This window comes from Camelus dromedarius, chromosome 14, assembly GCF_036321535.1.
Source record: "Camelus dromedarius isolate mCamDro1 chromosome 14, mCamDro1.pat, whole genome shotgun sequence".
Classification (NCBI taxonomy): Eukaryota; Metazoa; Chordata; class Mammalia; order Artiodactyla; family Camelidae; genus Camelus; species Camelus dromedarius.
In genome coordinates this window covers 4911873-4934772 of record NC_087449.1, presented here as the reverse complement: position 1 = coordinate 4934772, position 22900 = coordinate 4911873, and positions in this window count along the sequence as shown.

The window sequence follows — 22900 nt, the reverse complement described above, 5'->3', positions numbered from 1 at the left end:
CAAAGATGTTGGATAATGCTTAAAACCAAACTGACAGAGGTTTAAGTTCCAACTCTGACATTTACAATCTAGGTAACTAAAATTTCTTCATTCTTGTTTCCTCATCTGTAAAATGGATTTTTGTAGCCCTTCTTGCAGTAGGCTGTGGCCAGGACTAAATAAGAGCTTAGGACTGCATCTGACATACAGTAACCATGCAGTAATGTAAATTTTATTTTATTTTTTTTTGATTAGGAGACCATGAAAAATTTTTGGTCATGAAGTTCCAGTATGGATATCAGGAAATAAGGTTCTAAGAGCATAAAATTCCCCCAAATTTTAAGGACTCAAACCAGCAAAGGCCAGGTTTAAAGATTAACCAAAGCCTTAAATTGTGCTTTTCTTTTATGGTACATGTGGGACTTGTCGTTATCAAGCTGTGGCACCTGTGAAAAAGAGCGTTTTTCTTCCCCTTTACACCAACATCCAAAAAAAAAAAAAAAAGAGAGAAGTGGTGAAGGTGATATGAAAGATGACAATCGTTCATGTTTAGCAAAGCTCTATGTTTTTCAGGTGCTGCTTCAAACTGTATCTAAAACTAGAAATTACTGGGCAAGGGCACCTACCCAGTATTTTAAAAAGATGTTAAATAATTATAAATTTCTAAGAAGTTTCATTTGGAGTTTATGTTTTTATTTCAGGTCTTTCAGTACTTTTATTTCTGAGTCCCACAAGTTTTATTTGCTGTCAAAATTGATTTGTCTCCATCTTCCTTCAAACTCCTCACATGTATGTAATTCAGAGTCAGAATCTTGGATCTGGAAGATGTGGTATAAATCATCTAGTCAAATCTCCTCGTGAGGAAACTGAGGCTCAGAGAGATGGAATAATGGGTCCAAGGCCACAGATATGCTCAGAGGCTTAGAATCTAGGTTTCTGGTGTTCTTCCTGCTTAATTCAGCAGAATGGAAAAATTTGTTAGAGTTGCTGGAGGAGTGACAAGAACCATCACTTTTAATTTTTTTGTTTGCAAGGTTTGCATGTGTAAGATTATTTGCTTCCTTTTGGATACCATATCTACAGCTCTGGTACCTGTCATCGGGTGAATAACTGTACCCAGGCTGTGGTCTCCTGTGTAAGTGCAAAGATTTCCCAAATAGACTGAGTATTTGATTTTAGTACCTCCTTCCATTCATGTGTGTGTGTGAGAGAGAGATTTACACATACATATGCATGTATATGCTACTTTTTGCTGTTTTAATTTTCTGTTATTTTAACACTCACATATTGTAATATATACTATATAATATATATATATACACACACACTTGAAGAAATATAAGGCTTAGGTAAGAGTAAATACAATCTTCAGTTGTTAATAGTCTAACCCTGGCCTTCTGTCCAAACAGGAAACAATATTTACAACAATATTGACAGTAATCTTGGAGTCCCCTGGGATAAATAGACAGCTACTGAGTCTAACATTTGGGAGTCTTCAGTCAAAGATATTTAATCTTTTCATAGGGTTCTACCAATCTCTGTTTCTAACTCATCACAAATGAGGGATGGCATCCCTTGCCAGAACTATCAAACAACTTTCTTACTCTCTGAGTTCCCAGCTCTGCTCTCATTTTGAGAAAGGGAAAACTGATTTGGTAAAAAAATATATATATATATGTCAAAAAAGGTTTGGTTCTTAACAACAACGTTACGGCGTAGGTTTGGTTATTATTTCCGTTTTACACTTGAGAAGATTAAGACACAGAAAGGCTAAGTAATTCATTCAATAAGTAACAGAACCAAAGTTTAAACCCACGCAGTTGGGCTCCAGAGCCTACATTCTTAACCACAATGCTCACGACCTCTCCAGTAAGCCAGGTGGCTCTCTAAGAGGAGGGAGGGTCCTGCTGTCTTCCAGCTGAAATGTGGTGGAAAATCCAATTGTTTAGCAATCTTTATGGTCCCCTAGCTCATCCTTAACCTTATTTCAAATTCAGAGAGCAAGCTTATACTCTACTTAATAAATTATGCATTATTTCACATCATATATTATTAATATTATATATTTTATAATACATGTAGGCAAAATATCATGGAGTTCAAAGTACGTTATATAAACTACATATGTGGCTTCATCAAGGATATCTTGCATTATCACCATGCTGGAGAGACACTCAGGCTTTAAATTTTTTTTTGAAAGGTGAGGGCAATTAATCATGCTGTGTTAAAAAATTTTAATACTTTTTAACAACAGATTCTGAAAACTGAATATAACAAAGAGAAAACAGTACATTATGAAATTGAACATATAAAAGGCTGCTGTAAAATATGCATAAGAAAACGCATAATGATTGTGGTGTGGTAGCAAGGTCTAAGAACCCAATAGCACATCATCACTGCTATCGTGGTTAATACTCGCATGCAGCAAAATCACGCTTTTACAATTTTTCTTTCCATTTTGTTAATTCCCAGAATCTAGATGCATCATCATCATCAACAACATCAACAGATTTTTCCAACATACATAGTTAGGTCCTGTTACCTACTCCTATTGACATGCATATTAGAAGACAACGTCTTGAACTCAACAAAGTCGTATCTAGGGTTCCTCTACACGTAAGGTTTGCTCTGTGCACCTCGTTCTTCCCACCGTCTTCCAAGATCCCACACCACATGCCGCCTAGTTGCTTCCTGACCAGAATGTAAAAATCATCCACCCAGGGCTCTGTGTCCCCAAAGCTCAAAACGGGCAGTCGGGGCTGTCAGTATACAGAGATGGAAGCTTTGGACCATGCCAGCCTCCTTCCCCTCCACCTCACACACACCCCACAATAGTTCAGTCACAACCCTCGGGGAATGAGAACTGAGCTCCTGAATGTGGGACGATGAAAGCTTGATGGAGAGGGTGCCATGAGAATGAGGGTCCCCAGAGCCTTGCAGATAATGGAGGTCACTCGTGCGTGGAGAGCACTGGTGGGGAGGAGAGGAAAGCTTAACGCTCTGAAAGGGAGAAGAGAAGGACTGGGGAAAGCAAGGGTTGGCATCAAGTCCAGAAAGGGGGATGGTCTGGGAAGGACTGAGACAGGCAGCGGTTGTGAAGGCATGCTCAGTCCTGGGAGGGTGGACTTTAAGCCTCTCTGGTCTCTCAAGCAGAAGGCTGGAGATTCCACTACTATGGAACAGGTTTTCTAATTTCCAGAGGTCTTCTGATGACAGTCTACTGTTTCATGCGCAGCAGGGTGGAAAATCTGAGATCACCGTTACCTGAGATTGTTGCCCTTAGATTCTTTCTGCAACCCAAAGGGATAGAAAGAAGTGAGAAACTTCGACTCTTTCTGGGTAACCAATATAATTAATCTCTTTACCTCCAGAGAGAGTCTGATGGAGACAAATATTATATAATGTCCAAAATCTTAAAACTCTTCTTGCTTTAAATCCACTGTACATGCAAAATCCCTCCCTCATTTGCTTACCGTGAAATACTTCATTTCACAATAGAGAATGGGCTTAAAATGCCACTGCTCTTGGGAGCAGTACCATGCAATGCATATTCTTAGTAAATGGTTGAGCCTTCTTGGGTCCAAATTTCAATAAATATGGGTGCACGGGGCAAGAACTCTGGAGAACTGAGCCACTGAAACAGGTGCAAGGAGGTACCTGGAAAGGTGTGCGGGGTGTCTTAAAGAAAACTTAACTGTTCTATACTTTCACATCAGACTGCTTCTTCAGGGAGCCCGGCAAAGACAAGCCGTAAGGAAAACCAAGGCGGCAAAGAGCGGTAGGCAAGAACTCTGGAGTTGTCTCATCTTCCATGATTCCTGGTTTTCTCATTAGTAAAATCAGGGAGTTTTACTAGGCTTCTAAAGTCTGGTAAATTGCCGGTGGCTTTTAAACATTTATTTTTTACACCAGCAGAATTATTTTTTGGCAACAAAATCTGAAATGAGAAGCAAATAAAAGCACTGCTCCCACTGAAGATGGGATTGGGAAGCCCAGACCCTGTGGGCTCAGCCTCTTCATTCCCTCAGGGAACCCTGAAGAGCCATCACGGGGTCAAGGAGAGGCCCATCCCTAACATTCGCGGGGCCCAAGGCGAGAGTACAAATGGGACCATCCAACTAAATGTTATAATGAGACATTATAAATGAAACTAAACAGACATTAAATAACGTATATTCTATCCTCCTGCTTTGTCAAATATATATTCACAGTGGTCGAGAAGAACATGTCTAAATCTGGAATTCTTGGAAGTCTCAGAGTTTGTGATGGAAAATTCTGGAATGAGGTAGGCCAGCTCCTGGTCCCTTGGCCCCGGTACCCAGCCTAGAGTCTGCTCACTTTTTCTCACCACTCCTAGTTCTGGCTCCCACATTGGAACTTCCCGTGCATTCTGTGGGCACCAAGCCCGCAGTTTAAAATATTGTCCACAATTTCTGCAGAGTGGCCCTTGGATGGACAAAACTTTGAGAGGAGAGGACTGTTCATGTTCCGACCATTTGAGCAAAGAAATCCAGAGTCCAGGGTACCCAGCCCATGATCTAGAGCAGGCACAGGCTCCTGGTGGGCACATCCCCATCAGCCCCACAGATCGCAGGCTGTAATCCCTGGGGACGGCTGCAGCCACCCAGACAGGTGCTCCAAGTGCGGGACTTTGATCCAAAGCCTCTCTGGCTGAAGTCTAGGGCAGCACTGACTGGGTAGAGGTGGAGACTAGGAAACTGCCCCTGTGGGTCACCGAGGGCTCTCTTTTTGAATGCAGTTTGGGATGGAATATTTTCAGTGGACCCCAAAGTAGGGTCTTTATAATCAATCCTGTGATTGATGCCTCAAGACTACAACATCAGCAGCCATTGAGTCTACAGCCTGCTCTCCTGCCTTACACATGCCCCACACAGCAATGAGGCAACTAATTCCTTAGAGATATATATATGTGTATGTGTGTGTGTGTGTGTGTGTGTGTGTATCTCAGACCCTCTGTATGGCACTTATGTTATATGGCCTCGGGCTGGTTCCTGGCTTCCCTGACAGTTCATTACTCCGTCAGTATCATCAGCATAGTAACAGAGCCTCTGAGCAGGTGAGAGATTAAAGTCAGATAAAGTGTGGCGAGTACATGATTCTGAGTTTGACACAGAATAACTACTTCAAAAAAGTAGCCACCACCACTTATTATTACTGCCATTAACGTTGGAACAAAAGCTATTAAGCTGGAAGTTAGTTAACACAGAAACATCAAAATATTCATTTGACATAATGTTGTAACTGAGAACACGAGCTTTGCACTCAGGCCACGGGGGTTTGTGTGTTCGGTCTGTCATCTACCGTTTGTTAATACCTACAATGTGCCGCAGAAGACGCTAGCACTGTCCCTGCCCCACAGAGTCACGACCTGACTTACATGAGCACAAAACCCATGAGAGTTTGCCATGACTATCAGATCCTACCATATTGCCTTACTTTTGATTTTTTTTTAAATAAACGCCTGTTTTCAGTCTAGGCTCATAATATATTTGAAAAGCATTACCAGGTCTCAAATTCAGAGCACAGTCATGAACCAGTAAGAACTTGGGTGGTTTGGAAAACTGAGTCTTGCAATGGCAGAATTGTGCAGTTTTTGCATGACAGCTTGGAAGAAGCAGCTCGGCGTTCTAAGTCAGCATTATACTCATAGTTAGAGACAACATGACAGTCAGGGTGCGTGAAAATCCGAAATGTTTTTCCTGTGGAATCTCAAGACATTTAATCTGTAAAGTAATTTTACTGATGACTTTTCAGTGCTGTCCCACTGGAAGAAACAAAGTTTAAGTAAAAGAATTGTTTTTTTCCTGACTACTGAAAGACACTTAAGGATATGACATTTAATGTGATAATGGCATAAATTTCTGTTACCTATCCATTGAAGGTTATTTTTAAAACATAAACATTATATTTATACAAGGGAACTCAACACCAGGAATGACAATTGTCATTTTTATGGAAGCCAGATCTCTCTAAGATAATTGCATGTGTACATTCAAGGACAGAGATTTATAGCTAAAGCACACTTTGTAGATTTCAGTGACAGATACAGGCCTTGAAATACATCTCCAATACAGGAGATCAAACAGATTTTTTAAAAAAAACTTTTTAGTTAAAGCTCATGATAGCACAGTAAGAAAATGAGCTGACAACTTACTGAGTTAATCTCTCCCCTTTCACCTCCTGTACAATCGATTTTTTTACGATTCCTACCACCTTTATTGTCTCTTATCTCAGACGTCCTCCCACATCACACCTGGAATCTGTGGCCACTGAGTCAGGCTGCTGAGCTTCTCTCTGTGGTGGGGAGCTCTGGCACTGAAGACTGCCCTGCCTGTAAGAGTAGTAAGTGATTCTAACATGAGGGATTAATCTAAACCAAGCCCAGGGGTTCTGTAACCCCTGGAAAAATTGGTCTTTTCCCTGGAGCCGCACCCTTGTCTGCAAGTGTTAAACCTTATAACAACCGAGGGAAACATAACAACTACAATTCACCCAATTTCTAGTTCATCAGGTGTGAACTGTCAGATTGCTGTGGGCTCCACTTATTAACATACTGAAGAGCTGAATCAGCACCTAAGCTTGTTTCCCTGAACAAGAGATTCATAGAATCTCAGTCACGCATGGGACTTTTCATCACGAGGGGGGAAGTGGATAAAGAAGAATAAAAGGGGTAAGGATGATAGAGAAGGAAAAGGAATAGACAGGTGTGGAGCCCCTGGAAAACAGTACAGGGAGAAATGAATATCCAAGCTGTTCAGGCTAAGTCTTATCATAACAAAGAAAATGTTCAGTCCTCCATAATGGTTCCAAGTCCTAGAAAATGCCTTACTTATGTTCGGGGAGATTTTATATCATAAAAATTGCCTGCGGCAATGGAATTTATATGACCCTTTGGTGTGGTATAAAATGAGGACTGCATGGCAAAAAGGAAAGATGTTTTGGGGCCAGACAGACCCATGTTCAAATCTTATATCTACCAATTCATAGCTGGGTGGTCTTGGCCAAATCACTCAGTCTATAGCCTTAATTTCTTCACCTGTCAAAAAGAACTTTATTATAGATGCTAGTCTATAATGGGTGTACTGTAAGTGGTGGTTATTATTGTAAAAGAATATGACCTTTAGTTAGAGAAATACCGGGCTGTAAATATCAGGCATTTGGGCTAAGCTGTCAATAGGTAGAGTGGTCATATATCCGAGTTTGCTCAGGACAGCACTGGTTTATACCTGTTGTCTTGGCATAATTATTAACATTGTTACCGTTCATTCTGTGATAGATGCTGTGGTCGTTCTGCTAATAGGCCAAATACTCACTGTTCAGCGAAGGCAGAAAGGAACAGGTGTACACCTCAGGCAACCAAGAGTCCTAGTGAAGCACACTGAGGGGTCCCAGCAAACTGAGAGTTTCTGATGCTGCTCCCATTAGAGAATCAGAATCCATGGGGAATAACTGTCTTTATGTATAAAACTTTGTGGAATTAGTTTAGCTTTATCAAATATTCCTGCGTATTTACTAGTTGTCAATTAGTGACCTAAAAAATGTCTGCCTTTAAAATGTTCTAGTCCACACTCCAAGAATGATGCATAACATTATTTCATATTACAATTGTTAAATTAGAGGTTATAATAAAATTCTAATGGGATACTTCTGAGCATTATTTAACTTTGCCCAGGAGAATTCAACAACGGAGAGGCTTAAAGCTCAGTTTTGAAGTTGAGTGGGTGTGTGCCAGGCAGGCAAAGGGGGTATCGCTTTTTTTCCCAGAGTGAAATGCTTGAGGACAGAGACATGCAGAAGGCTTGACTTGTCCAGACAATTCTGAGAAGTCAGATGTGAGAACAGAGTCGCTTTTATGATGGCAGATGAGGCTGGAAAAGTTACCTGTGTCAGGTGAGGAGAGCCTGGTATGGGCTGGAATAATCTTGAGCCAACTAGGGATTATTTTATGTAATGAAATGACTGAAAGGGAAAAGGCTTCCAGCATGCTGTCAAAACCAAACTCTTGAGTTTAGTTTTAGTACAATTCCTGGAAATGAATATTTGAAAGGGGGAAGAAAAGTTGTGGGGACTACAGCACACTGGCACACTTGTTCCAGTCATATTTCACAACCTCTAAAAATAAACAGAATTAGTTCTTCATTGTGTTGCTTTCTAAGACGCCTTTGTTTTTTCAGATGAGTCTGGAGGCCACTTCTTGACTGGCAGTGAAACCTAATGTCCCTCTGTCATTAGTGGGTGAGGACAGTTCTCTCTAGACTGCTGTCTGGGAGGAAGTATTGATTCAGTTTAGGCCATCGTATAGACTTGGGAGTGGACAGAATCCGTAACTTTGTGACTGCTTTGTTGTGTTGTGTGTTTTTTTAATTATTATTATTCAGCTCTATAGTCCAGGACAAGTGATTAGCAGAATCTCAGACATTTAGAGATAATGAATCTTGTATAAGCTACATGAGTAAACAGAGGTATTCATTAGAAGTGGGGTGTAGCAAGAAAATGTCCAGCCATCTAATCCTTTAATTAATGCATTTATTCAACAAGAATCCACTCTGGGCCAGGAAATGTTAAAGGTGTCATAAGAGATACAATGTTTGATGAGTTTTGATTCCTGCCTTAAAAGAAGAAAAACCTCAGATAAACCCAGAAACACATGCTAGAAGGTAATATATAGAAGCACTCTGGAACAAACTGGTGATTTTAAGAAAATATTAAACAGCCTTCTCTTCTGTTTCAGGTGCTTAGCAATGCCAAGTAAAATAGTTTATTTTTCTTCTCAGAAACAAAGAGCTGATCTTGAATACAAAGAAGGGAGATCTTCAGGTATCAAATAAATTTAAGAAATCCATGGTAGTAATTGGAAGTCAAATGACATATGAAGGAAAATCTTAAGAGTTGGGTTTTAGCAACCATGTGGTGATAAGAGTTGAAAATTCAGCCTGCATGTAAAGGAAGGTAAAACTGGGATAACAGCCTAACATTGGAAGCCAAGAATCAGCTAACTTCCTTAGAATGACATTAAATATATCTTTATTCTAGTCAGGTGGAAGTCTAAAGATAGCTGTCCACTTTGGCCAACAAATGTAAACAATAAACGGTGATTTATGGAAATCCACATTCAGGAATTGAGCTTGAATTTGAGCCATGTGATTTTGGAAGAATAAAGAGCAAAGATATTAAGCAAAAACCTGTAGGGCCTGATTACATAGCAACTGCAGAATCACCCCGTAGCAGGCCACCACAACCAAGCCTCACAAGTCATAGAATGTGAGGAATTTTACTGTCAATAAGAGACAGTGTGTAACAAAGGGAAAAATTCACTGCTGGGGAATTAAAGAGAAGAAAGATGAATTGTAATAGTGAAATTAGGAAATAAGAATATTGTTAGATATAAGAAACCTAAAAAGTCATGGAGATAAAATAATGTGCCAGTTTAAAAAAAAAAAAAATCTAGATAGATGAAAAGATATAGCTAAAGAGAGAATTAATTAGATGGAAGATAAAACAGAGGAACTCTCCCTTGAAAGAATACTGCAAAATGAGAAATGAAACAAATGAAAGAGAAGTCAAAAAATTTGAAAAGTAGAATAAGAAGCTCTAACAAATTTTTTACAGTTTAAAAAAATGTTTTATTTAAACATAGTTATAGATTCACAGCAATCTGCAAAAATAGTAAACTAAGATCCCATGTACTCTTTATCCAATTTCCTCCAATAGTTACATCTTAATATTACATTTAATATATTGTCAAAACTTGAAAATTATCATTGGTACAATATCTGTATAATTGTATCAGTATCTCTTTGTTTTTAATAATTTTCTTTGTGCTGAAGTCTACTTATTCTGATATTGATATAGCCACTCCCACTTCCTTTGAATTAATATTTGCATGGTATATATATTTTTCAGCCCTTTCATTTCAACCTGCCTATATCTATATATTTGAACTGAGTTTCTCATAGACAGCATATGTTTCAGTCATGTTTTTAATCCATTATTCCAAATTGTCTTTTAATTGGAATGTTTAAACCATCTACTTTAAACTTCATTATTTAGAACAGTTTTAGACTTACGGAAAAGTTGCAGAGGTAGTACAGGAGAGTTCCCATACATCTAGCACACAGTTTCCCCTGTTATTAACATTGGTCTGGTACCCGTATTACAATTAATAAATCAATATTGATACCCTATTATTAACCAAAGTCCACACTTTATTTATATTATTTTCGTTTTTACTTCATGTCCTTTTGCTATTTCAGGATCCCACCCAGGATACTACCTTATGTTAGTTGTCATATCTCCTTAGGCTTCTCTTGGCCATCAGTTTTTCATGCTTTCCTAGGTTTTGAGTCCTTAATTGTGTTAAGGAGTACTGAGAAAGTATTCTGTAGAATGTCCTCCAGTTGAGAATTGCCTGATCTTTTTCTCAAGATTACACTGGTTTTGTGAATTTTAGGAGGAAACTCTCAGAGATAAAGTAACATTTCATCCCATTATTTCAAGGACACATACAATCACCATGACTTATCACTGCTGATTTTTGATCTTGATCTTTTGGCTGATATAAAATCACTGCCCTTAAAATTGTTTTCCTCTATAGGTAAAGTGCCATTTCACACTGCTCATAGGATTATTTTTCTTTGTCATTAGTTTTTAGAAGTTTGATTATTACGTGCCTTGGCATGGATTTCTTTAAGTTTGCTTTGAGATTTACTAGCTTCTTGAATCTGTACATTTATGAATTGTTTTGTTGTTGCTTTTCTAAATCTGGGAAATTTTCAGCCCTTATTTTTTCAAATACTTTTTCATTTGTTTCTTACCCTTGTCCCTTGGGCTCAAATTTCACAAATGTTAACTCTTCTGTTGAGTCCCTGTGGTCCCTGAGGCTCTGTTCTTCTTTTCCTCTCGAGTCTATTTCTCTCTGTTGAGACTGGGTGATTTTTATTGTTCTAATATTAAGGTCTTTGATTCTTTTCTCTGTCCTCTCCATTCTGCAGTCAAGCTCGTCCACTGAGTTTTTCATTTTAGTTACTGTGTATTTCAAATTAAAATTTTCCATTTTGCTCTTCTTTATATGTTCTATTTCTCTCTTGAGATTTTCTTTCTTTTTTTGGGGGGGGTAGAGCTTCTTTGTAATCACTCATTCAAAGCCTTTTTGTAATGACTGCTTTAAAATCCTTGTCAGATAATTCTACTATCTTTACCATCCTGGTATTGGCATCTCCTGATTCTCTTTTCTTATTCAAATTGAGATTTTCCCATTCATGTTATGATGAATGATTTTCAATTGTATCCTGGAACTTTGGGATATTTTATTCAAATCTTCTTCTGTTTAGCAGACCCCCTATGAAGCTGCATGAGTCGGGAAAGGAAGCAGCACCTTGCTATCATTGCCAGGTTGGGGTGGGAGTCCAGGTTCCTCACAGGGCCTCCATCAACCCTGGAGTGGTGGGGAGACTCCATTGCCTCTGAAAGGGAGAAAATCCTGGCTCTCCTCTAGGTATCCTCTGACACCAACCCAGAAATGAGGGGAGAGGGGTGCCTTGTTATCACTAAATGGTGGGGCAAGTGTAGGCTCCCTACATGGGGTCCACTGATATCACAGAGGTGACAGTTGCCTTGTTACTGTCCTTGGGTTGAGGTCTTGGCATCCCACTTGGCCTTCTCTGGTATCTCCCTGGTGGGTGGAGGGCAGGGCAACACCTCGTTCCAGTCAGGCAAGTATAGAAGTCTGGATTCCTCACTAGCCCTTTGCTGAGAGAAGTGGGGGCCAGGCCATAGATTTTTCTGTAATCTCTGGTTGGAGTAGGTGTTATTGTTGAAAAGTTTTCTGTTTTTCTAGGCTGCTCTTTTCCTAGTCTTTGGGGTAACAATTGCCAACTTTTCTCAGAGATTTTTGTTTATGCCTTTGGTGTTTTGGGGTTGCTGGCCCATCCAGCATGCAATCTGGGATATATGTGATAAAAACAAAGCCCACCACCACTGCTGATTCAGAAGTCTTGGGGTCCCTAACACCCCACCTTCTTTTCTTCACCTTTCGGTCTTCCCAATGTTTACCCTACATGTGGTCCGGGATTCACAGCTGTATGTGGTGGGAGGAACAGTGGGGAGGTGGGTCTACTTCTGATAGGAGTTTGGAAAGTAGAACACAGAAAGAGTATTTGAAGATAAATAGTTGGGAGGTTTTCCATTATGACAAAAACAGGAATTTAAATTGAAAGGATGCATTGAGTGCTTGGTAGAATTAAAAATAAGCCTACCCTTAGAAACTTTAGGGAATTTATAGAATATCATGTATAAAAAAGATCATAAAAATCACTAGAGGAAAGAGAGATTATCCCAAAAGGAATGACAATAAATTTAGCAACAGACGTATCATCAGCAACCATGTATGTCTAAAATAATCTAATGGATATATTTGAAAATTTGAGCAAAAATTGTCATAAGCCTAGAATTGAAATCAAACCAAACTATTACTTAAGTTGAGATGAAAACAGATATATTAATAGACATCTTAGAGATCATAACGTGTACTGTCCACAGGGCCTCACTGAAAGGGTTACTCTAAAATTACCTCTGGGAGGTAAACTGTACCAGGAGGGAAGTGTGAGCGTCAAGAAAAAATAGATGTGTCAGGACATCAGTAAAGCAAGGTGGCAGATCTATAGCAGAAATGGCTGTGAACATAATAAACATACTATTACTACAAATACTTATAAATAATGTGGAATAGTAAAAACAATAGTTAATAATATTTCTATTATTATTAATAGCATACATGAGAAAACAAGAAAGAGCAGATAACAAAGTGAACATTAGGAAGAATGTTAATTTAAAGGGAAGTTTAAAACTGTTAGAAATTTCATTTTGTTCAGGAAGAAAACAAAAATTCTAACTTGTTTAGAAAAATACTAATTTAAGTAAAAACTCATCAGTAAAATAATAAACTTGAAATAGTTTTCAAAGGAGGAAGTGGGGGGAAAAGAAACAAGCAAAACTCATTACCCAATAGAAAGCAAAAACAAAGGGACGAAACGCTAAGATGTGGGGAGCAGAACAAATACATTAGTAATAGTAACTCATAGAAGCAGCAGGCTCATTGATAAGAGACAGACACTCAGATTGGATAAAATTAAATCCAGATATATGCTTTTTTTTTCAAGAGACCATTTTAAAAGCAAATGATAGAGAAGGGAGAAGATGGATCAGGTAAGAACTAACCGAAAGTCTGTTCAAAGCAATATAAATATAAATTTCAGGCAAGATACTCCTGTTGTGGGAGGCAGTCCAGTGCACTGTGGTGTCTACCCCACTAGACACCAGTAGCGCCCTCTTCCCTAGTTTTGACAACTTAAAATGTTTCTAGATATTGCCAAGTATCCCCAGAGGACAAAGTTATCCTCCGCTGAGAACCACAGATTTAAAGGGAATCATACTGAAAGGGAGGAAAGAAAGGGCCGTCCTATAGTAGGCAGAATTCTAAGCAGTCCCCTAAGATTCCTGCCTCCTGGTGCACACCCATCTTCTTCCTGTCAATTACTCAAACTCTAACCTAGGTGCTGTGGAGGGGATTTGTAGGTATAACTAAGATCTCAAATCAACTGACCTTAAAATAGGAAGATTATTCTGTATGGAACAGGTGAATGTTTAAAAGAGCCTTGGCTCTTCCTGAAGTCAGAGATGTGAAGTGAGGAGGACGTGGGCAGGGCAGAGTCTCCATTACTGTCTTTGAAGTTGATTGGGGCCATGTGACAAGGAATGTGGCTGTCCTCTGGAAGCTGAATTTAGCCCCTGGCTCTGATAAGCCCCCCAAACATGGGGACCTCATTCCTGTAGCGGCAAAAAGCTGCCACAACCACATCACCTCTTTGCTCAACTATTTCCAACTTTCTCGCTTACTCATATGCCTTTACTCTTCCACATGAATTTGTAGAATTCGTTTCTTAAGTTCCCTGTAGTACATTATTCTGCCTGTGAAATGGGGAGGATAATAAAAAAAGATAAAATAATGGTGAGAGACTGGGGAGGATATTTATAACATATGATAGATAACCAATTAACAATTAGCTTTTGGAATACATATAAAAAAACCTTTAAAACAGTAAGAAAAAGATAACAGCAAAATTAGAAAATAAGCCAAGGTGTTGAACTGCAATTCACAAGAAATTCAAATTATAATTCCCAAATAAAAATGATAATCTCCCAATTTAGGAACTCTTCTACAGTATTTTTTCTTGATCAAAATGTAAAACAATTTAAAAGTTCAAGAATGTGAAATACTGGCAATGAAGACTCCAAGAGTTGAATTGTTCCCAACGTTTTGGAGAGAATTTGGTAGCTTCTAGTAAACTGTATAAAGTAAATACCTTAGGGTTTAACAATATCACTTTTAGGTGTACAATATAGCTAGAGTCTTAAAGCTGTGGAGTGGAGAGACGGCTATAAAAAGCTATAAAAGCATACATTTTAGGATTGTTTGAATGGAGGGAAAAAACTACCTAAAAGCTCATAGATAGAGAAATGCATAAATAAAGTGTGGAATATTCATATGAAGAAAAACTATACAACAGTTAAAAAAAATCAACCTGGTTATATTTTTTGCATAATCTTTTTCAAGGATAAAAAAAAAACAAGAAACAGAACATCACATCTACTATAAATCATAGCAAAAATGTCATACATTATTTATGGAAGCATATATAGGTTTTGGTTTGTTTTTGTCTTAAAATATGGATGGGAAGGATGCCCAGCAAATCTATGGTAATGGTTGCCTCTGGGAGAGAGAAATAAATAAATATCACTTAATGTTTAATTAAATAATTTATTATTAATAAATATATACAACAAGTAATATATATTTATGTGTAATATATATTCTTAAATATATATGTAAAGTTTTATTTCTTAAAAATATTAAAAGCAAACAAGACAAAACGTTAGTAATATTAAGTGGTATGAAGACGAGCATTTGTTCTATTGTTTTCTTCATCTCCCTTAAATTCCTCAAAATAAAAAGAATGGAGACACAAACTTTGATATTGGAGGCGAGAAAGCAGAAAAGACTTTGAGCTAGTCCTTGGATGACATAAGAAGGAAGGAAAAAGGCTTCTTAGGAAGAAGTCAGAAGGAGCATGGCAGGCCACTTCACCCAGTGGTTTCCGGAGGCACCTTATGGACTCTAGAGTTGGGAGGTGATGTGGTACGGGTGAGCAGAGCTTGTGTGAGTGGGGCTTAGACACCCACCCCCGTCTCAACTCCAGCAGGTGCATCTTATGCTGTCTCATAAAATCAGCTGCCACGTACGCTGCTTTGAACTCAGGGTTCTGTTGATAAAGACTTTGCGATTCTATGGTTTAGTTCAACTCCCTGATAGGCTCACAGACTGGGTCAAGGTCATGTTGAGAGCTGGCAGCAGGAGCCCAGTTAAACCCTCATCCCAACCTACCCTTTGGGACTTCTCTTTGCCAGATCCCCTTGGGTTTAAGGAAGTTAATCTCAGGTTTCTGGACTGGGCCTTGGCTTTTTTCTAAAAGATCTGGGGATACAAAATTCCCACCATTCAACGTGCCGGGGCCCATCGAAGACAACTCAGGCACTACTTACCGATTGTACCCTTTGGCTGAGTGCGGGAAGCCACAGATTTTGTTTTAAGATCTTGTTCAGAAATAATGGCACTGTATAAATTTGGTTGATTGATATCTTTCAGTTGACATGGCACTGTTACTTGTTAGCACAAATAAACCTGGCCGAAGCTTTGTTTACAGAATTTAAACGAACGTGCTTTAGTCCCTGTGAAATCTGAGGAACAAAGAATGTGAGCAGAGAACAAAGAATGTGAATATTACATTATGCTTTTTAAAATACACTCATCAATATTTTGTAAGTTTCTTTTCTATGGGTAAAGTGTTTTTGCGTACATCTTCTCCTGTGATTCTCAAGACGTTGCTCGGAACACGCATTAATGTCATCTTGGTTTTGTGCAGGAGGAGGTCAGGACTCAGAGACACGAGAGCTACCTCGGAGTACAATTCCTGTGTTGGTACTGGTACCGTCTTTACAGTTAACAAAGTGCTGGCTTAGAAGTTTTCTCACGTGACCTGTGCAAACGGCTCAGATAGAGCTAACTGCACACTGGCTAGTCACCATGCAGTCCAAGGTCCCTTTATAAGGAATTTTAGGAGACGTTTTGTCTTTGTGGATCAAAATGGTCTGCAAGTTACAACTACCAAACTGAATCTGGGGACTATATTAATTTCAAATTAATGTCAAATTTTTTTTTAAAAACAATGGTTTGTTTTGAGTTTTGAAAAAGATATATATACACACACGTACCAAATATATATACACATATATTTATGTGTATATTATATATACACGCACATAAATATATGAAAAAAGAAATCATACAAAACTGCAAAATTGAAGAACATCTGATACCACTTGGAGAACTCTGAAATATATTTTGTTCAAAAGAGAACAAATAGAATACAATATAACTTTCATTTGCAGGGTTTCTTTCATGCTAATCATTGCCCCCAGAAGCTTTACAGATCAATATAATAGGAGACAGCAGCAGAAAGCATATGGCCCAGTGTAAATTACCAGAAAAAATGAGTTACAAAGGCATTATATGATGAATAAATTAAAGTATTCAGTCATAAATCCGATAAGAAAGGGAGAAATTAAGAAGTTGTGGATAGGAGGAAAGAAAGGGCTCAGAATTAACTCTGAGATGAAATGAAGGGGGACACGTGACAAATGTGTGTCTCCAAAGGCAGCAGAAGAGAGAAGGGAGGGTGAGAGCCTTGAACTCCTCAGCAAGGCCTCTAGGAGCCAGAGTGAAATATTGGCAAGAACAGGGCCTAGCCAGGAAAATAAATATTGGGTCACTGCCGAGGATCTAAAAGAAATAAGGTTAAACCTAATGAAAATCAGACATCAGATCTAAAGAAAAATGTATAGTATTCTGTTCTTTCTTTTTTCCGTTTTGATTGGTTTTGATAGGAACATGTGTTTATGGGAGGGCTCTAATCTATGCATGCAGATGTTTGTTTTCTTTTAAAACCCTGGGATGGGGAGAAATAGAAATGGGAGAACACTGTGCTGGGAAATTGGCTTAAGCCAGTGCAAATTGTGTGGTATATTAAATGTTGGCATCCCCATGATATTCTTACATTATTTGTATATTCTTTATGTTTTGGAGACCAGAGGGCCAGGATTTCATCTCTGAGGCCCACAGAGTAGGCTGGTGAGCCAAGAACACATTCAGAACATTTGTTAGGTCCTTTATTTCAAAAATATTGGGAGGATCGGGTGCCCGTATCAAATGGGAGTTTGTGCAGGTGACCAGACCCCAGCTGCTGCAGTGGCTGCTACACCAAAGAGGTAGAGGAGATTAAAGCACCCACCGTAGCTGGCTGTATATTACTCACGATTTTACTACAATCCATAGGCAAGTGTCTGTGCATCAAAACTTACTAAATACTTAATCTGTGGTATGGAAGAAGCATTAAAAATGAAGACAATTTATATTCAATATAGTGTATATTTGCAGTCAAATTGTAACAATTCTACTTAATAAAAATGAAAAATGAAAAAAAAAGATTGCAATAAATACTGGTTAATTACTTAAAAAAGAAAAGTGAAGCTAACATGTAATACACACATCCATCCATCCATCCACCCATACACACAGATACACACGTATATACATGCACACATAAATAAAATAAGGATCATGGGGAGGCAGAAAGGACCTTCAGGAGAGAAACACTGTCTTTCTAATCGGAGCCAAAGAGAATGCAACCAAGAGTGAGGATACAGCTCTCTGTGTAGCTGTGAGAGTTTCCAAAGTTATTTCTCTATTTGCTCATTTATTCAATCACTAAACGCTTAATAGATCATCTATAGACCATATGTCAGGCACTGTGCTACGTGGCGGGCAGATAAAGATGAATAAGGCACCACCATCCTTGGGCAACCTGGAAACTAGAGGAAGTATTTTCAGGAGAAAATCACTGAGACGAGGAAAGAAAGATTTTTTTTTTTTAATGTGGTGTGATTGAAAGTGAAAAGGAGGTCAGCTCTAATTGAAAGAAGGAAAAAAAGAATCTGTTTGAAAGCATTAGGTGGGGGGAAGGGACATCAACCAAAATGGGAAGTGAGGTTATGGGTACTACGGCAGGCCTGCTAGTGCTTTTATAAGACGGAGAAAGTAGAGTTGTCACAAAACCAAGTCAGCCCGCAGAAAAGAGAGTCGCCCACCTTCCCTGCTTTGCAGCCTGAATGGAGGGGGCATTTAGGCCATTCCCCTCTGCAGTGCTGCACATGTGGCTGGAGTTTCCAGCACTGAACAGAGTCGAGCTTCTCGCAGGTACTCACTACACACTTGCACCCCTGGAGTGTCCACCTAGACCTTGCTTTGCGGCCAGAGCCAGGCGGGAGGAGGGAGCGTCCACGGCATTTTCCTGCCAGCCGCTGAAATTTCCCAGAGAGGCAACTTCCATCAGACACCCGCTGCACATCTGCCCTTTGTCTCCTAGAGCACAGGTTTCTGATCCCAGGCTGGCAGGATGAAGGTGCGAGAGGGGCAAGGGAGGGTGATGGAAAGAGGAGGGAAGAGAATGGTCTGATTTGTATAATCTAATGCCTTTTTCTGATTTCTTTGCTCGCTTCAGACCATTTTTTTTAGAGCAGCTCTTAGTTAAATCAGAACTTATTTATATGATCATTTATCAATGCCCTTTTATATTCTCCATATTTGGTAGCTTACTCGTCTTTTCAGCCAAAATTACTTTAGGAAACATTATAATTTAGGTTAAAAGAAAAGCTGCAGGGAAGAACAGAGGGAGAGCGTTAACCAGAAGATCTCAAAAATAGGTGTTAATTTCAAGAGAAACAAGGAAAAGAAAGTTAGAGAAAAAGGAAATATGAATAGTATTAAATTCATAATTCAGTTAAGGCAATATATATTAACAGCACTGCATAGAAATAAGTGAAATCAACCACAAATCAATTAATTTTGAATATTTTCTTACATGGTGGAATGGATATAAATTAGTTTACTTTAAACTGTAAATGTGTCTTTTCTCCAGAGATCTGAATAAACGTGTTGACACTGAACATTAATAACAAAAAAAAAAAAAAAGGAAAAAACAACAAAACAGACTTCAGAGATCAATACTTTTACTGTCTGCTTTTAAGAAGCTCTCCAGCCATGGTTTTTCAGTATTCACTATTTCAGATCACAAGAAAAAAAAAAATACTTAAGAAAAGGAAAGGAAACGTGCATTTGCATTCTCTTATCCAGGTTTCAGGAGATTTTTTTTTTCTCTTGGATCTGGCAGGAAACATTTTTCTCATCTGCAGAGGACTCTCCCTGGTGCTCTGTTCTCGGTAGTGCACCAGCCCTTCCACCTGGTGCCGTCTTCCTTCATTCCAACAAGATCATCGTTGGTGCCAAATGCCATTGATCCATGCGGAAGCCTTTTGAAAAGAGGGTTTCTATGTGGGCCTAAGTGCAGATCACCACGTTATCAAACAAAGAATTTGACTACAAAACCAGGGTACAGCAGACAAACCACAGATCGCAAACTCCAGTGGTTTTCAGTCCCATCACCACTTAGTGACGCCATGCTGGGCCAGACACCATTCACCCATCACTGTGAGTTGTGGCGATGCGTCTGCCCAAACTGTAATGGATGCTCTAGGAATAGTTATCTCTATGCCTGTTAGACTCATACTGGATATCAGATTCTAAAATTGTCTAAGGGTGACCCACCCTGTGTACTAGAGCCCAATTAGAACGGGCTGGAGGGAGCGCAGTGAGAGAAGAGACCACCGCAACCATCCCACACGGTCTTCGCTGAAAAACAGACTGTATTGCCAATGGCAGATGCCTGCTTAGCCATTCCGCTCAAGTTCATTCTTAGGGGCGTCTTGTCAATAAAGTCAAGCCAGGCTCTTGGTGTGTAACAGGGCTTCTGAGGGTCTTTTCTGAGAGCTTCATTAAAAGCAGACAGTTTCTCTAACCTTTTAGCAAAACCTGTTATCTGATGACGTGAATTAAAGTCTCTCAAATGACTAATAATCATATCAGGGCTGCCATGTCAGCTTGTAGATTTGAATAAGAGGGTCTGAAAACATTTGCATGCCTCGATGTGCCAGTGCTAAGAAGCTAATGTGATAGTGCTGTCATAAAGCACTGCGAAGACATGACTTAATGTAATCTGTCATGTCATATGCTAATCTTCAACCATTACTTGAGTGCTGTAAGTAAGTAGAAAGCATTTGGGAGAAATCCTTTCCAATTTCTCTGAGTACCACTTCTGCTGCTGGTCAGCTCAAATGGGTTTTGTGCATTTAATGCAGAGCTCAAGTCAAGTTGGTTTAGGTCACACTTAATTAACCAGCACACTGATGGGGTGGGCCGCTCCAGCTCTACGGAAAACGGTTATTTCAGAGGCGGTCTAACAAGTAAATATTTTATATGCTGAAGGAAAAGGGAAAAGGACACTTTCTCAGTCCTTGATAAAGGATACGTTCTTTTCAGAGAAAACTCTATGAATCTTAACAAGACATCATTCTGGTTTCTGCTTGCCTCCTTCGATATTTGAGTTGGGTTTACAGAAAGTAGATAATAAATAGTTAAAGACTTTCTTCTCACCCTGATAGCAAGAACTCCTCTGTTCACCAGATACGGACTTGCCACTCAGACAACAGAGGCTGCTTCAATTCTAAGTCCACAGAAAGAGGGGACAAGTGATCAAAGGAAGACATCCACTTGGCACATTCTTTAACAAGATGACAGCATCTCTTAATACACAGTCATTAAGGAAGGAGACTGGTTCTTACAGCGAAGTACAGTTTGCGAGACAGACAATGAGGGAGACTAGAGAGACTGACAAATTTTTCCCCAAATTTTTTAGGAAAATGTGCATGGGATTGTGATTCAAAATATGAAGGTTATTTTTATCAGCCACACGGAGTCAAGTCAAAAACACGCCTAAAATCTCGAAGAACTGCCTTCTGGAATAGCATTTTTGAGGATGCTGAGCAGATGGTATAAGATTGGCCCCAACGATTCTGCCTGAATTTCCCAACATTCCAGCAAGGCTTGCTATTGGTAACCCAAGGGAACTTTTGTTCATGTGGGAACTGGCTTTTTATAGGGTCTCATTAGAAAGCACAGGCAATTCCTATAAAATATATTTTCCTTGACAAGTATGTGTCAAATTTATACAGAAAATGAATATAAATCAAAATTGATAGAGATGTGAGATTGTATTTTTCCTTCCAGCCAAGGTTTCTGCTAAAATTTGGGACTCTCTCTCAAAAGAAGGTAAAAGCCTTATCAAAGAAGTGGTCAGTATTTGTATGGCTTACGCCTCTTCCAGAATATTTTGACCATTGATAGTGAATTGATATTTCCTAGCATAGACACATTCTCCTTTATGCCCATTTACAAAATTCCAACTGAGATTTCAAAGAGGTAAAGAATGGGTGTGATGCTCGGTGCCAATGAAATGTGTCTCATTATCTAGTTTTTTTGCTCCTGACCCAACCTAATCATCAGGGGAGCCTTTGAAATTTTCAGCTCTTACTCAGCTATGAAAACTGGTCAGATGACTTCTCTGGGCTGGAAGCTGGTCTCACTGGCACAGGTTTCCAAGGCCAGTTATTGTTTGGACCATCCATCCTGCAGAGCATTTTCAACTCAGTCCAGGCATCTTGCATTTGTATATTGCTCTCTCTGGGAAAATTCATTATTATTATTAAGAGAACAAAGTAACGCATTCCTCGGATTTGAGGTCAATGGCTTCACCTTCCAAATGAGTGCAGTAAAATGCCTTCTAAGTCCTGCAGGGACTTACCATCTTGTGTTTAACATCACAGAAGTCCGTAAGACTAGGTCACAGAAAATGATACTCGATAACAACATTAAGCCAAAGTAAGCCCCTCTCCCACTTTTCCCCTGCACCTTCCTGTTCCTGTTAGACTATCCGAATAATCTGTTTGGGTTAATCCCTCCTAATTGCTGTAAATTCCCAATAGCCTCTGAATGTTCTGACTGAATCAATGTAAATTATTCTCTACTCCAAGCTTTTTTTTATTCTCCCTTCTCCAGTGCTCACAACTTTCTAGGGCTCATAATTACCCTTCCGGCACCATCCCTTACCCTTTGTCTTAAAAAGAAAAACATTCCATTACCTTCTCTTTCCTATGATTTCTTAGGTCATAACTTTTGCCTGAGCTGCCTCACTCTTTGTGAAGCCTCGAAATTATGTCCCTTCCCATAATTAAGTTAATATTTTCCCCATTTATCTGGGAAATATTCCTTAGTTAATGTAGTCAATCACTAATATGATCATTGATCCTTGATGATTATTTTCATCTTTTCCTTCATTCAGCACGTGTGATTGAGTTCTATTGTGTCAGGTGCTACACTAGCCAGTAGTGACTGCGATTAAGGAAGGGAGGGGTTCTCACTCTCATATTCATTTTGTCTTAAGTTTTATGTAAACAAGTATGAATTATGTTCACTGAATACTCTTTTATTTGTTTTTTTTTTTAATATTACATGTTCCTTAAGGGTCCCATACAGAGGAGGCTTTTGGACCAGGTCTACTATTTTCTATATCGTTGTAACTCTTTTGCTCCTTCTCTACCTACTACCTTCTGAAAGAGCCTGGACACCTCTCAGGTACGTGGAGGTGCTCACTCACTTCCAAAAGGGCTCACTACCCTTTAAGTTTTATTGCATAAATAACACTGTACTAGGTGGTACAGAAGATAAAAATGAATCATAAGGCGTTCCCTCGCTGTCAAGCGGTTTGTAATCTTTAGCCGAAGGTAATTAGACATTAGACAACTGAATGGCTCAAAGACAACATGAAATAAGGTGCCG